We start from the raw sequence: 14,454 nt of genomic DNA on the forward strand, positions 1-14,454 counted from the left end.
ATGGTAATCGCAATATGTCAGAAAATTCGCGATTAGATATTTTCCTCAAATCGTTCAGCCCTATTGGCGGTCATGAGTGAAAACTGCACTGTACTTTGGCACAGTGGTACTGGATACTGTAAAAAGGAGCAGGACCAAGCCATGTCATGCCATGCAGCATAACCAGTGCTTCTCTACACAAGATACAGTATGGTGTCTAGCTGGGAGTGTGAATGAGCATCTGAAATGAGAGGGGCTACCCCCTGAAATGGCGAAGGCCCCTGGGAAATCTCTGAGCCCCCAAGCTGATCAAGACTCTGTGCCGGTATTGCGAACCTGCTGAGGCTAATTGCCTAACCGGCCCCCAGCCAGATCTCTCATTCCGAGAAAACGCTGCTGTCTGTGCAAAGGGTTTTTAGTTTTTCCCCTTTTGTCTTTCTTCTTTCCTTTTAAAATAAGGAGCAGTGAGACACAGGGAATCTTCCTCCCTCTAAGCTTTCCCTGTGACACACTTCCTACCCCAAATGTACACTGCATGATTACACATTGCAAGGACCTTTGTGCAAAGTCACACTCAATCACCAAACAGTGACTGAACCTTGTACGCTGCTATTATAGGGGGAAAAAAAACATCCAACAGCACTGCAAATTGCAAATGGCAAAACAACAAAGGGACTAAAATGCTGGCTTTTAGCACAACTGCATGGCCTTCTCAGCATTCAGGGACAGCCTGTTCACAAATCAGTCTGGTGGGTACTCCACTAGTTAAGAGACTTAACAGGGCTTCCTGCCAAATCCTTATAGCCTGCTTGGTAATTCCCCAGTCCGGCCAATTGCGGCTACCTTTTAATCTGCCTTTCTGAGGCAAAGCATGCACACCGACCTTGGAGAGGAACTCGTTTTTTTTAGCCTCCCTGCGTGGCGGGATAATTACACTGGGGCCTGACGCGTGGCGGACGGCTCATTACTCTCCTCATGCTCAAAGCCCCAAACACCGTCTTGGATGAAGATGGCCCATTTACATGGCCAACAGCAGCACGTGACTCCCCTGTTATTACAGGTTTGGGGGATACAGTCAGTCTACAAAAGCACGAAACGCCTCATACACATGGCTCAACAAGAGTCAGCAGAAAACACAACTGCTTATAGCGGGCATACAAACCATCGTGAGACAGAAACCCACACAACAACATGGCACCATGTGATTCTCATGACAGCTTCTCCAGTAGCCGAGAAGGTGATAATAATAAAGGGGACTGAGAGACAGCTCAGACCCAGGCTGTAATACTCTTTGTTCCAAGAGCTGCAGCACTTGCTGGGGACTTGAGAGCACGGCCTGTGTGCCAAACCAAGCACTAGCAACATCTCAGGGGGGTCGCCCCTGACATCCGGCCTGATTTAGAGCCCACAGAGGATGATCAGCAGGCTCCCATAAGGGCCCACTTTCAGGACTTTCTGCAAGGCTGGAGCCCTGTAGATCAACGAAGAAGCAATACAGGGAAATGGGCATATTATGAATATAACCAGTCCATGTTTCACAGGGTTAAATCCAAAAAGTATGAAACTCAATTCTTGTGGATTGAGTCAGACCAGGGACAAGAAGCTGTTCCAGAAACATCAAACCAGACCAGATCACAATGTAGAATCTGGAGAACAAAGCATTTGCAAGAAGCTTAAATGTTACTCAACTTACTTAAAAGACCGAGACAGGCCTTGTGATGGACTGGCATCCCTTCCAGGGTATCTACTGCTTTGCACCCAATGCTGCCAGAGATAGGCTAAAGGCCCCCAGCAATCCTGCACTGGATAAGTAAAGATGGGTGTAGAGCTGGGCGGTATGACCAAAAATTGATATCACAGTATTTTTCAAAGTTATGTTTGTTTCACGGTATACGACGGTATTTTATTTCATTTTTTAAGTATGACTGGGCGTTTACCACATTTTGCATTTTTGGTTTTACGTTTTTGCATTGTTCCCACATTAACTATATTATTTTATTATTAGCCATTGCGCCTATTCGCTACCTTAATGATAACATACAGCTAACGTGTTTGCTGGCTAACTACTTATAGATAAACGGCTAATGTTTAGGTAATATAAAACAGTTTTAATTATGAACCGGTATACTGCCCAACACTGGACGGGTGGATGGATGAGTGGATGGTAGATGTGTAACGATACGCGTATTCGTATTGAACCGTTCGGTACGAGGCTTTCGGCTCGGTACGCATTACAAACCGAACGATTCAGAAAAATAGTTTTATCCCTCCGGAGTCGACGGCATCGTCAGCGATACCGAGTATCTTTCTCGTCTATTTCAGTTCATAACTCGCTGAAATCTTATTATAGAAATATGAAGAAAAAAACGCTGACTAAATCCGTAATCGGTCTTCTTTTCAAAACGTCCAATGTCGGAAGTATTAAAGTTTTTAAAATTAGGTTAAATCGGCAAGAAAGTAAACCATGCCACCTTACTTTGTTTTACCTGCATTGGGGGCGTGTAGTACCCATCTCACCCGAAGATCGCATTCACATTCTAAATAGCCGCATTAGCGCGTATTCAAATCGCATTCGCAGGAACATTCCAGTCAGAGCCATAAAAGGTGGGGAGGGACAATGGCTCATTCATACACATGAAAGTTGCTACATATTCAATGAAAGGAGCCAGAAATAGTGACATGAGTTCGGTTTTTCTTATTTATTTATCCAACTGAATGTTGCAACTATACTATTTAGTCATCTTCATGTAGCCAAGACTTTGTTGATCAGATATCTTGGATCAAAACAAACTGCCAGCATTGCTTACTATGTACTTTTATTATGTGTCTGGAATTATTCCAAGCTGCATTTTGCAATGTCTATTCTTTGATGGCAAACTACAAACTTAACACAAATCTGACATATTTACAAAGTACACTAATATAAAGATGAGTTTAATGTCAAAACAAATATATAAGAAATAATTTATTTGCCATGAATTAAGTTTTAATGATATTGAATGAAATGTGTGATCATGCCCCAGTCAGTGAAAGTGTGTTCCCTACCCCTAGACTCCAGAGGGTTAACTGTTCCTGCATGTACTGTAACCAGTATCCGTTACCTTATCTGCCCTTTTAAACGTGATGAATCAAGCCTCTCTGATGATAAGTCACAGAGTCTGAACCCTAACAGCCCGAAGTCCTAAATGGCACCAGGAGATAAATTTCATAGGGCTGGACTGGCTGAGTGCAGGATGATGCCATGACCTTCTCCTCATGCCTCCCTCATTCTACTCAAAAAGAGACCTGGGAGAGCCCTGGTGATTCGAACCAAAATGAAACATTTTTTCCTGACATTGTGGATGGGGGTGAGTGGAAGAGTCCCGAAAAAGAAGCACTCATGCGACCACACTGCTGAGGGCTTAAGTTACCAGAGCAAGGTGTCCCCCTGCCCCATTACCCCATGCTGCTCTGGAGTCCAGCTAGATATTCAAATATCCCCATATCCATAAACATGCATGCATATTTTTTAGATACATGCACTGCAAATAAATATGGCCATGTCTAAATATCCTCCTGAGACCGCACCCATTCATTTATGTCCATTGTAGTGGACATTTTGTTTTTGCATGTATCTTTTCACTGATGTAAGGAAACATATTTATTCCTGTTGTACACTAAAGAGGACATGCTGTCAAATTAAAAATAAAAATAAATTAGGAAAAATCTGAATTGTAAGATGTCTTATTTCCTCGAAAGACAAATATCCTAAAATTGAAGGACACTTTTTTCCTTGGGTCTCAGGAGGATATACATGTCAGAAGGAACTAAAACCCAGAAGCAGTAATGGCAAGGCTGGGCAGAGGCGGTTAGTTAGTGTGTGAGCAGACAAAACAGCTGTAACCTCTCTCTATCACTCCGTCTGGCCCACAACACCCCCCAGCACAGAAAAGAAGAGCGGAGACACACAAGTACAGACAGGATGGTCGAGTCTCTGCACGTCACAGCTCAAACAGTAATGCATTGTTCAAGCTGTTCTTCCGTCCGCCCTTCTAAAGAAAGTCAGCCTCCAAAACACTGGAGTTCGAGCAGAAGTCAGCGGGGGAGACAAGAACATATCTGGCTGTCACTGCTTGACCCTGGAGAGCTCTGCCCCCTCTTAGAAGACAAAGCCTTAATAACTACCTGAGAAGGAGACAGGAAGGGGGCGAGAGGAGGAAGCAGCATGTTCTGTAGGTTCCCAACCAGCTCTCACCCAATGCAGTAGCCTAATCCAACAATTGTACAGTTTTCTTTTCCAAATTCAATATTCAATTCAACACAATGGGTTTTATAAATTGAACTGCTTGCCTATGCCACACATTCACTGTATTAATGTGTGTATTCATCCCAGTAAATTGCTACAACTGATATGTTCTGAAAAGTGCACCCTCCACACTAGGAGAGGGGGCTGGAGTTACAAATTGAAATTCTTTCTGGTGGCAATTTTTAGATCACTATTACAGTTCAAATCAATTTGTAAATATTAATTATTAGTTACTTTAATTATGTTGGTCATTTTTGTTACATAAGTGCTCAGCTGCACAAAGCCCAATTTTGTTAAGGGACTGACATGTACAAATCTAGCACTTGCTATCATACATAAACTTGCCTGTGCCGAGACTTTTGCAGGAGCATCTCAATTTAAATAAAGTAAACAGACACCCTGCCATGAGTATGGTTTTCTGAAAGATTAACCGTGGTTAAGTTAAAAATTGTGGTAATACTACTAATATTCACAAGCATCTTTCCTGACACCACCCAGAGTTGAACAACCATAAACCCACAGCTACACGTGCACAATAACAAACCCATAATAAACACAACTTTATACATCCTCCCAAGCAAGAGTGACACAGTTAAATGGATAACTGTGTCCACTGCATTGATATTCTTTAGGGAATTACACTTTAATTTGTTTTGTAAAATGCAAACATGTATAGCAAGGCATTTTTCACGTCGGTTCTCAATTTGCCACACCCATTGCATTTTTCTTTCCAATCCCTTTACTGCTGAAAAGTTGCTAAAAAAAATAGTCAAATACAAGGTTTGCATTCTTTTATGAATGAACATTTTCACAAACGTCACCCTTAATTCCATAATGTAAATTAATGAAAAAGAATGCTAATGTATGAAAAGATAAATTATAAATAAGGACAAATACACTGTAGCTGTCTGTAGTTCATTGCCATCAAAAATGAGAACCTGCCGAACACCACCAACTTCTTAAAACTTCTGGAAAGTAAAAAGGAAACCACAACTACGCCCAGGAAACAAAAACGGAACTGGTAAGGGGTGTCATTGAGGAAAGCTGATCTGTAAATATCGAGTCAACATTAAAATAGACGAGCCACCGGTTCTAATGTTACTGTTGCCATTACAGTGGCAACCATTTTTTGAGAGAATGATAGAAGCACAGCATGTTGGGAGGTTGTCCTCAGAACACCAGCAAGAAGATACGGCCTGACTGGGTGTTATCTGCACCACCATCTGTAGATGACAGTTGGTCTCATCAGACATCTGGCCATGGGTGCCTAGATAGTAGCTGGTACTCCTGTTGGGGGATTTTCACAGTAAGGTTGAGGTAGACTCAGCATTATGGAGCAGAGAGGACTGGGATGTGGTAAAAACAGGGTATTAGAAACAGAAGATACAGTTGAACAGGGTGGGTCTAAACGCAAATGACATGTTCTTGTATGGCACTGAAACTGGAGAGCATGCCAAGCACTTTCCTACTAAAAATACAACCTCCAGTATAAGAAGGATCTAGATACAACTGCTGGCAAACAGCTGAAAAATCCAGCTGTAAGCACTGGGCGACACAGAGTCTGAAACATAAGGATGATGCATTATTGTGTGATGTCACCGCTTGTTCAAATGCAATAAAAACCAAGGAAATACTCAGTGGACAGGGGCCTTAGTACTGACTGACAGTACAGCTGGCACAATATCATTATCTGGTCCGATCTCGATACGACACTCATAATTTTAATATCTACCGATACCACTAGCAATCCAATATTTTTTTCCCTTTATTATCTATTATCAATATTTGTATTAATACCTTTCAATTAACATGGCAAATTATCTGTCTTAATCTTGCAGCAGAGTATGCAAATGGAAAAATATAATAGCCATGTTGTTCAAAAGCTACTATAAAGAAATCCACAGCCAACATGATTCACTTTCACAACTTTCACAAAACAGAACAGAATTTTTTCTTAAACTTTGAAATGTGCAATATATTGCCAAATTAAATATAATAAAGAAATCAATCATAAAAATATAGTGGAAACCGCTTATGCTGATCAAGCTTGTCAGGGTGAAATTGAAGATCATTATAACTATTTTTTCTTTTTCTTTATATTTCAGGCAGATTACCATCTAATGGACATGTGTATATTTATTACATGAACATAAAATAATAAAACGGACAGCGTCACTATTTACTGAATTTTATTGACTCTCAAAATATAGTGCAGCTGTTTCAAATGCTTTTCAAATTACTGTACTTTACAAAGCAAATTACTGAACTGTGTATAATTCAAATATTCATAATACAGTAGGGTACTGTACATACGCGTAAAATGAAGCATATTGTACTGTCGTTGCTGATATTTATATATATTACATGATTTTATGTGATTCAAATCACAAAAATGGCAATGTCAAACCTGCAAATGTGAAGGGGTTACTATATTTTCTCACAGTCGACGTGACAGCTCCGACACACACACATTGCTGAACAACTAGCCATCATGTGACCCTCACTTCTGTTTACAGTATGCTACGCTAAGGCTACAAACCTTTCCACAATTCTCTAGGCTAAACCTCTCTCTGATTGAAAAATCATGGGGGGGGGAAACAGTCCCCCCCCCCCCATGTTTGATCCGGTATTTTTTGCCAGTATTGGCCCAATACCAATACTGGGTATTGGATTGGTGTCATCTCTAACTTGAAAAATAATCAAAACTTTCTCACAATAACTACATTCATATTAAAACAAATTTGAAACATTTACATAAAGTGATGTTTAACAGCTGCAGTTGTTCATGTATTTCTGAACATAAGATTTAACAAATGGGTCGAGGTTGGTATGTATTACAAAATCTGGTCTGCCCACCTGGTCTGCAAGCTGACAGCTGCATAGAGTGTAAATGCATGCTATGATGGCCAAATAGGGCACAACAAACCCCTCATAGCTGGGATTCCACAGGCCATGTATATGTGTGGGGGGACACTTTTGTGGAGCTCCATGCTAACCTCTGAGCTGGCCACACAGGCCAGATCACAGAACAAACAGCACCCATTCTGTATCCGCTGAAATAATCCTCCACACCTCCACCTCACTGACAACCCTGGCTAACAAGCTAGACCAATCCGACTATAATGAGCCCCAGATACAAGCAAATGCAATCCCCATTTTACAAAATGCATGTTCAAAATCAGCCCCTTCCTAAATTATACTAAATGTATTTTTTTAGCCTTTGCTCAAAAAAAAAAAAAAACTCTTTGATCGCCCCTCATGTCCGTCATGTCCGACATCTTACCCCCATCCAAACAAAGTTGCAAAAAGAAAACACAGCTGTTTCACTCGCCTTCCTGGATCCCCTCCCTCTTACAGACATGCCATAGTGGTTCAATTAGTTGTACCACAGTTGGCTTGGGTGTTGTCTTCACAGTCCTTTCTCCTCCTTTTATACCACCCCCCAAGCACCTCCCATCCGTTCAGTCAGTTCTCAGAACAGGTCAGACACAAAGACTGTCTGTTTACACAGAGGGTCCAATTTCCATGTTCAAAAGGTTTAGATACACAAAAGTACAGAAGCACAAGCATGTTCTGGACTACAATTGCTACTACAGCTGCTATTACTTTAGGCTGTTATGTGTTACAAATGTAAACAATATACATCTCAGCTTTTGTTAATAAACACAACCATCATTGCAGATATCACCACTGACAAGTAGAGAGCCCTGTTAAAATATCACTCAGATTCTCAGCTCCACTGGGTGGGAAGGATGTGCATTAACATCTTGCCAAAATAGCAAAACACACAACATCTTTTACAAGACCATAGGCCCAGAGTCCACTTGCTGTCAAAGCGGAAATGAGATGTGAGCCCAACACATCATAGAGCAAGAAAAAAAACTGCAACACAACAGGATCAGCAAACTAAAGAAAAAAACTGACAGTTTTATGTTTCAGCACCTGCAGACTCTTGTGTAAACAGTACTGAAATAAAGGCAGCAGGTGTGGGATATTTTTGGCACATATTTGTGTGCCTGTGACACAATTCCTCTCAGCAGACAGGAAGGGTTGCCTTGTAACAGCAAGGGAAATTAAGAGTTTGTATTCAAACCGAGTGAACTGGCAGAGCAAACTATGACAGCGCAGTTGTTCAAATTATGAACTGTTGGGAAATTTCCGAGGGTTCACTTAGGTTGGACAGTGATAGGACATCAAAGGATCTGCAGAAAATCCATGCATACACATGCAAATTCTACACGAGTCTGTAACGTGAGGCAACAGTGCTACCCACTGCACCACAGTGCTGCACTCCATACTAGGCATGTACAATGTTAATATCACCACTGCATGTTATGTACATGCAACCGTCACATTGCAAAGACTGCAATAGTCAGTCGGGTGAGACCATCTATAAGCTGCACTAAAACATTTTTATCCTGCCATAGGAAACAAAACTTAGTAATCTTTGCAATTTTAATGATGGTTCCTAGTATGTGTTAATAAAAAAAAATCAGTTTAAAGTTTACTGCCGCTGCTTTGCATGAGCTCTGCAAGAAAATGAGTGAAACTGAGAAAAGCACACATAGACTGGTCAGGAAAAGACATTCATCTTCTGTTATATAGATATATTTGAGATTTCATAGACGATATTGAGCAAAAGCAAGCAATTTGTTGGCACTGCTTTGTGTCTGTTGGCACAAGTTATTTCACTATTGGCAAATAGGTTCTATTTGGCTATAATTAAGTTGCAGCTCCTAAATATCACAAAAACGTCAAATATCATAATGTGATCTTTCACCAATACCATTCACATATAGAATAATGAATATTATACGGTTATTATTTACCATATTATGTAAAATGATGCAGCTTATCGATGGGGCTAATCATCACTTTAGTAGTAATTATATTGACATACATGAATTGTAGAAAGTAAATGAAATAATTATTATTGGGTGAGTCCTTCAAGCCTTCTCTTAAGATGTAGATGCACTGCAATCATGCTGTTGTGATATTTAAATCCTGCTTTGCAATACTGATACTGCAGTATCATTCACTTTTAATATGAAGTGCTTCCACACAAATGAGGCTTTAGCTCTTTATTTGGACCCTCATCTACTACATTGCTGAGTAATCAAGATAAAATTTAAATCGATTCTTTTTAAAAATTGAGTAAATCAAGTTAAATCAAATAATCATGACTGCTCTAATCACAGCTCTAATCACAGTCTGTGAAGCAGAGACTTGGAGCATATTCTAAGAAGCACAGGACATGAGGCAGAGTGCACACATGCACACTAGAGATGCACCAATCCAACATTAGGACCGGTATCGGCGTCGACCAACACCTATTTGACAGATCGGGTATCGGTCATACGTGACAGATTCATGTCCAATACTTACTTACTGATTTTTTGGCAGTCTCTAAAAAGATAGCTCTTATTTCGTGTTAAATCTATTTGGACTGTCAATAGCACAACCGCTCTTTCCCTTTTTAGACATGTTTTTTGTGGCTCTCAAGCTGAAAGCTAACGCTGCCACTCAGTTTTTTGCCTCTCAGCAGGTGTAAGCACAGTGACTTCTATCTGCTGTGACGTCATATGTATACCCTTCACAGCAGGCGGAGCGTAAGAACATCGGATAAGAGGGAGTCAATCTGGAAGTATTTTATGCTTTTAACAGCAACTAGTAGCAAAGTGATCTGCAATCTTTGTAAAAACAAAGTTTTGAGAGGTGGGGGAAGCGTTTAGTGGAAAATCCCACTAAACAAAGTGCACTCAACTGTGCAAGACAACATGAGAAATATGAAATAAGTAATGGATGCCTTGAGAGTCACTGGCTTCGGCTGTTTCGCGCAGTTTAAAAATATCAATAATAAATAAAGTAAAAAGAGCTCTTATCAGAATCTGTATTAGTATCAGCAATTGTGTATCTGAATCAAATCGGAAAAGAAAAAATGTGGATCAGCCCATCCCTAATACACACCTTCACTGTAATACAGTAACAAAAATAGGGCTGCCACTAATGACTATTTTTCTATGGATTAATCTATAGACTATTTTACTGGTTAATCTTAAATCAATTAATCTAAACGATTAATTTTCCTCCAGAAAATCAAAAAGACTGTTTAAGTTAATTTTATTTTGACAACAATAAACTGTATGTTATTGCAGGGCTTTAGATAACGTACGCCGGCTTATCAGTACTATACAGACATTATTTTCAGCCACAATTCGATAAGCAAATTAGTAGTATGCCTACAATATTAATGAGATGCATACAGTGACACCGAAAAAGTTAATCTGTATTAATTTGGTGTATCATTGTCCTTATTAAATTTGGTTAGTGGAGCATGTCACATGCAACTGTTTTGGTAAATCCTGGAAGTGATAAGCACTGAAGACAAGACAGGGACATTTCAGCAAGCACAGCATCTTTTAAAAGAGTAGATATTGTGGATTATTTAAGGAAGTTATTTAATGCATAATAATATCAGATGCAAGTCACATGAACCCATTAAAAATTCAGCTAAGCACAAGAAGATGCTTATTCTCAATGAAGATCCTTATACAAAATAATCCTTAAATTCTGCAGGAACTTTCTCATTTTCATCTGAGGAATTACTACCCTGGAGCAATATGTCAAACACACAGGGAATGGATGAATATGGGAACTCCGCTACATACAGTACAAATCTCAAAACCCAGAACGTAAGTTCCAAAAAAGAAAATCAGGCCAGATAGAAAGCACATGAATAATAAAAAAAAAAACGGTTAAGTGAACAAAAACTAATTGTATAAACTGAAAAAAATCTAACTGTGATCTATGACACCAAATTGCAATTTGTGTTATTGTAAACTACTGTCCAACCTCACAATAGGGCCGAATTTTCAGATCAAAATGCACAATGAAATTAATCAATATATTTCTTGAGACGGACGGAACTTAAATTTACAAGTAGGTCATCAAAACAGAAAACATGCTAATTGTGGCTGTGAGTTGGTTATGGATAGTGCTGGTCTCTGTCATAATGGTCAAGTGAGAGCTTGAAGACCCTCCCACATCTGGCAGAGAGAGACGGTATCTGATAAGACCAAGACTGTCTGTTGGCTGCTATGTTTACTGAACTAGGATATGATGCAGGAAACCATGAAGTAATATGAGAGGACATCTTATGAATGTGTTTATGACCAGAGCAAGGCAGAAACAACTGCTGCAAGTTAGTCTTGGTGGTTTTGCCAAGAAATTTAGACCAGGCTAAAAAATAAATATGGCTACTGGGGAGTTTATTGCTAACATTACATAACCATACTCAGAAAACCCAGGATTTGGATCATTATGATTATTATAATACATTCTTGTTTTTTTTTTTTGTTTTGTTTTTTAAAGATAGAGATGCTTTACTGTCATTTTAAGTACAATGAGATTTAGTTTAAAACACGCCAGCAGATGCACAGTAAAACTTACTATCAAATAGAATCCAGGGCATCATTCATTTTAATAATGTGCAAATAAGCATAACTTAGATTCTCTTGTTTAGACACATCGGCATTTGTTTGCTTTACAACAGTTTATAATTGTTTGTAGTCTTAATAAAAAACAGCTTAAGAACAGATTCTGTTTTCCCTCCTGTACCAAACTTGCACCAAACCGTGAACTCAAAACCAAGATTTGTTAAATTGCTTCCAATTTAAACTTCACACCCTGGCAAATGAAAATAAGTGACAGGGATTCTGCAAATGTTTTCATACAGATTCATACATAGGGGCCCGGTGCTTAACCCTATACAGTCCAATAGAGGACAAGGGCTTGGTGCTTAACCCTGTACGGTCAGACAGAACAGGGGCCTGGTGCTTAACCCTGTATGGTCAGACAGAACAGGGGCCTGGTGCTTAACCCTATAGAGAACGACAGATACCTGGTGCTTCACCCTAATAAATCAGACAGAACATATACGTCTGGTGCTTAATGCTTTACAGTGGAGGGTCCCAAAGTGCAAGACTCCCAAACTTAATTGCATTTTTGCACCTTGTCTATTGCAGTATCCTATTCAGTATTTTATCATTTTATTTTATCTTTTTTTATTATTATGCTATTGTACTGTATTGTCTTGTAATTTTATTGTTACTTTAAATGTACCTGGTTGGTATGACAACTTAACTTTATTAATCCCCGGAGGGAAATTATCTATCTATCTATCTATCTAAACTGGGGGTGGCAGAAATTTAGCATGGGGAGGGAACACACACAGTAGCCTAGCATTGATGTTTACTTAGGTCAACTTGAGAGACATGGGGAATTTTGCGACAAAACCTACACCAAATGCTGAACAAACTTTGACTACCACAGACATTAAAGCTCCAAAAACAAAAGTACAAAAATTTGACAAGGTATATCTCTCCCTTGGTTATATGAGTACTACAGTTGATTAGAGATTGAAAGACCACAGTGCATTGCATGTCTTAAAGTATCAGCCTCCAACACTTTGAAACCAAACAAACTGAGACGCCATTTAGCAACTTTACATTCCTATCACAAGGACAAAGCAGTGATCTCAAAACAGAAGCCCTGCTTTTAAAGAATTTGCAGCGCACACACCAGGCTCACCCCAGTCAGTGACAAGACCGCAGAACAAGATATAGACCTCCTACATATAAATGTTAATATTCATTATTTTCAGGATTTTTCTTCTCTAACTTCTGCAGTTGGCTTTAACCAAAACAGATGCAGAAGAATTTTCATTAAAATATGGGCAACATTTAAAAAAAATACATGCTGCATTACTTTTATAATGTGTGTGGGTTTGGGGGCAGGCACAAAAATCATCAGCAAAAAGGGAGGGGGGGGCTAGCAGAAAAAGTTTGGGAATCACTGCTGTACAGAGCCAGAGCAGGCCTCGTGCTTAACCCGGTACAAACAGAAAGCAGGGGCCGGGTGCTTAAGGCTATTGCACTCCCCATAAAAGTAAGTAAATATGGGAAATAAATGAAGTATATACATAGCTTTTTGTTTATCATATGTATGCATTAAGAAAACATGTGCAGAGTTAAACGATCCCTGACAGGGCCGCCTAACCCTGTCCAGCGGTGACATCCTGACGGCCCACCAACGGACATGACGCCGCCCCCACATTTGCGATGCCTAAAGGAAGTACCTGCCAACGGGACACCTATTCTCCAGGTGAGAGCCCATCACCCGGTGGTAAAACTTGCTCTGACTGAAATAACTGAGGGTTAATTCATGTTTAGTGTTTCTGAAATTAAACGTTAGGTGCAGCTAACAAGCTAAAATCCCGGAAAAAGACTCCAACGCAAGCTAATGCTACTGCTAAGAGGCTAATAAGAATCAAAAGGACCACTTTACACTCTTCTTTACATTAAAGAAAGAACAATTACCCGACTGCTGTTCTACAAAACAGTTTTTATGGGATCATCACGTTATAAACCTTACAAGACACCACGTAGGGGCTGCCTGACCGGGCTCCCTCTCCCAGACTTACTATCACAGCTAGCCGCCGAGTGACACTATTCCTCGCCCTTTTCTGTCAAACATGCCGGTTTTCATGGGCCGTAGACGCCCCCAGCATGACAGAGACACTCCCCGGATCTGGGCGGGACCGGGATACGCTGGCAGCCCGAACCCCTAGGCCGTCGTAGTGAGGGGCGACTCGGGATTGCGGAGGGATAGCGCAGGACGCTACGGTCAACTGGGCTTCGGAGAGGCGTACACTGTCGTACCGTAAAAAAAGCGCGTTATACCAGAACCCACCCCGGGGGTCGGCCAGCGAGCTCGCAGACGCCGTACTAACCTCGGAGGGCGCTGTCGCTTAAGCTGCGGATGCATGTGACGGGATACCCATTGACACCCGGCGAGGCCGAACCGGTCCGTCTGGGAGAGGGCTAACGGACCACACTTGGAGACACCGCTTCGCACGCGCACTCCAGCGCGCGCTTCTGCAGTCTGTCACTCAAGCGGCGACGCGAGCGCGACCGTTACGCTCGAAGGGGGAGGAGCCGGGGGGCTGGCCCCGCCCAACTGCCGGCAAATTTCGCCGCCTTCAATACTGGCGTGCTTTCGGAAATACAACCCAGATTTAATTTTTTTATTTTATTTTTTAAAATGCAAAAGGTAACACAGACAGAAAAACAAAATACAACAACCTTGTAAATTTGAGCGTTGTTGGATTTCAATGAAAAATATATTTTACA

At 40.6% G+C, this 14,454-nt stretch overlaps 1 protein-coding gene across 4 annotated transcripts in view; it reads right to left on the reverse strand.

Annotated features, from left to right (window-relative positions):
* LOC111847528 (ras-specific guanine nucleotide-releasing factor RalGPS2-like) overlaps positions 1 to 14,224 on the reverse strand; it is a 63,842-nt gene extending 49,618 nt beyond the window's left edge. For 3 of the 4 annotated variants that reach the window (XM_023818782.2, XM_023818783.2, XM_023818779.2), the window contains exon 1: positions 14,055 to 14,224. The gene's annotated coding sequence lies outside the window, so the exon portion shown is untranslated. Of the gene's footprint in view, positions 1 to 13,745; positions 13,885 to 14,054 lie in introns of those variants that run through there. The other variant, XM_023818780.2, reaches the window with a different exon arrangement.
* Between the last annotated feature and the right edge of the window lie 230 nt (positions 14,225 to 14,454).

The sequence above is a fragment of the Paramormyrops kingsleyae genome, chromosome 21 (assembly GCF_048594095.1).
Source record: "Paramormyrops kingsleyae isolate MSU_618 chromosome 21, PKINGS_0.4, whole genome shotgun sequence".
NCBI classification, from domain to species: domain Eukaryota; kingdom Metazoa; phylum Chordata; class Actinopteri; order Osteoglossiformes; family Mormyridae; genus Paramormyrops; species Paramormyrops kingsleyae.